The sequence below is a fragment of the Copadichromis virginalis genome, linkage group LG16 (assembly GCF_057382275.1).
Source record: "Copadichromis virginalis isolate Kocher_CV1m ecotype Utaka linkage group LG16, C_Virginalis_male_GT1.1, whole genome shotgun sequence".
NCBI classification, from domain to species: Eukaryota; Metazoa; Chordata; class Actinopteri; order Cichliformes; family Cichlidae; genus Copadichromis; species Copadichromis virginalis.
Window position 1 is genome coordinate 10,557,682 of NC_140633.1, and position 2,850 is coordinate 10,560,531.

The following is a 2,850-nucleotide window of genomic DNA, read 5'->3' on the forward strand; positions in this document are numbered from 1 at the left end:
ACTTGGTTATGGCGTTCCATGTATGCCTTGCCTGCTAGCATCTTGCACCCTGCTGTTATGTGCTGGATTGTCTCTGGGGCATCTTTACACAGCCTGCACCTGGGGTCTTGCCTGGTGTGATAGACCCCAGCCTATATATATATATATATATCTATATATATATATATATATATATATATATATAATTACTTAATTACGTAGTGTAGATAATGTGTGTGACTGAAGCGGCATCATAGAAAGCGGCATAACTTTAAGTATGTGGGGGTTGCACTGATGAAATTTTAACCACAAGATCACTTATTCCTTTTATTTTGTAATTCTTTGTTAAAAATAACCGAGGATTCGTGATCTAGACTTTAAAGAATGCAGTCAGACCAATAAGTCTGGTACCAAACTAGAAAAGCTTCTGTCAAACAAACCAACATCTTTCCATGAGCCAGCGGTCAGGCCTCCTAGAAACAAATTCATCACACTCCTGAAATACATAAAGAGGGCCTGAGGTATTTGTGCTGTGGACTGAGTGTGAATTTGTTAGGTGATTAAAGGCTAAATATAGCCTCCTGTCTGCCCTGAACTGCAGACTGGTGACTCAGTGACAGACGTTCTTGTTCTCAAGAAGTCACTTTTCCATCACAGGGGCAAAGTGGGGCTTCAGAGTGGATTAAAACCATTATCGTGACCACAGGTCTGAACGTATTTACTTTCTGGATGTATCGTTATTATTTATTATTTTGTTAAATTCTACAAATGTTTTACATTAACAGGCGATTTGTAATAAATCAGTGTGAGGCGTTTTAGGTTTGAGTCAAAGTCTGTGCAAAATCTCAAAGCTGCTGTCTAAGCAAATAAAGATATTTCTCAAAATAATTTATGTAGCCTTTTCAAAATAAAAAAAATAGGAAAATCATAACAAAAAAACAAACAAGAACATATAATTTAAATTTACAGGCTAGCCTTTGGTCGCCCTGAAAAAGATTTCAGCTGAAAAGCACAGGACTGTTATTGTTGCCTAGTTACCAGTTAACAAAGAACCAATGTAGTTTGCAATAAGTCAAAAAATCTTGTGTTTTCTGCTGATGAGCTTAATATGATTTGTAAGACAAAAGTAACAAATTCAATCAGCTTTTTAAAAAAGGTGTAATAAAAATAGAATAGAATAGAATCCCTTTATTGTCACTGTACAGTTGTACAATGAGATACATCTGTATGTATAGTGACAATAAAGTCATTCTATTCCATTTTTATTAAGCATAAAAAAACATTTATTTCTAACAAAATTTCTAAAAACATTTCTTTAAACTGTTGGGGATCAGAAACACAAAATGGCAAAGACATGGTCGAGAGAACTAAAACTGTAATTAAGTATCTTCCTTCCATTTGTGCATTATTAACTTGATCTACAGAAGAACAGACACAAAAACAGGAACAACGTGAATCAAATGAATCCTGCTACGAATGTTTGGCCCTGAAGTGGAAACAAAGCCACTGGTGAGTGATGGGTTGAGGCCTCCTGTTAGTCGTGCCAAAAGATCATCTATCTCCCATCACTCTTCAGCCACTGGACCCAAGAGCGCAGCACTCATGTACTGCACTCCCCTGTTAGACACACTGCCAGATTTCTGCACTAAGTAACCCAGTGCTCATTTTCTTACTTATTGAGGTTTTTGGAGTCCTTTCACAGCTAAAGAAAAGAGACTAGTAAACTATGTCTGCAACATAACTGACCTTGCAGAGCTTGTGTTTACAATGAAAAAAAAAGATGCTTTGGATTTGCATCTTACAGATATGCATATGAAGAAATATGCTGCGCCAAGAAAACATTGGGGCTTAGAAAATGTAGTCTAATCTCTTATAGTCTCATTAGTGTTGACCTCGCTCATCATGAAAAAACTAACTTTTCTCTATGCTAGTGTGCTTTTGCATATTTGAAACCTCCATTACTTAAAAGTTCATAACAAAATAAAAAGCACTGTTTTGATTGCAGATAGAAGTGTCGCATCAACTACTTTACAGACATCTCTGTTACAGCAGTCTGTGGGCAAAACGCTTGTTTGACATGCAACCACCTAGGAGATTGTTACCAAGGTGATATCACCTGTTGGTTTTGGCCTCTCCATCATGATGAAACGTAGCTTTTTTGGCTTCTGTGTTTGTGGAGCTAGAAGTGACCATATTTAGACAACAGATTAGAAAGAATGTTATCAGCTAACACTAGCAAGATTTGTTAGAAAGCTGCATCACTGTACAGTAGGGGTGCATTGCACTCTTACATATCTGCTGATTAATCCTAATTATTAATGTTATTAAGATGAATGCTTAAGTAAAAGTCTAAGAAATTACTACAATTTCACTCACCCAAACTGAAATACACACCACACACAGTCAGGTGGGGCACTGGCCACCATTCAAAATTTCCTGGCCACCCTAACCGGCAAGACAGTCCTATGTTGGTAGTAATTTAATAAAATTGCAGAAAACCTGGTTCAAATCCCTGACCGGGATGACCGCTCACACTCTTGCATGTTCTAATATTTATTTGTCTTTCCTGGCCAAGTTTTGCTCTTAAAGTTGACTCCATTCTGGGAGAGTGACTCTCAAGATGCTTCTGCTCACCTCTGCTGAGAATCATTAAAGCAGTGGTTGGGACCTCCAGTCAATCAATCATTCAGCCAATTAAAGCAGATTATTCTAGATTTCCAAATCTTATTTGGTTTTTATATGTACCTATTTTCAGTGATATCAACGTTAATAGCAGGAAATAAACTATTTATATCATTATTCTCTTTCTGTCTTTTTTGTCATATTTTTCATGTAACCTAAATTTGAAAACAGCAATTCTGTTTTTGGTGT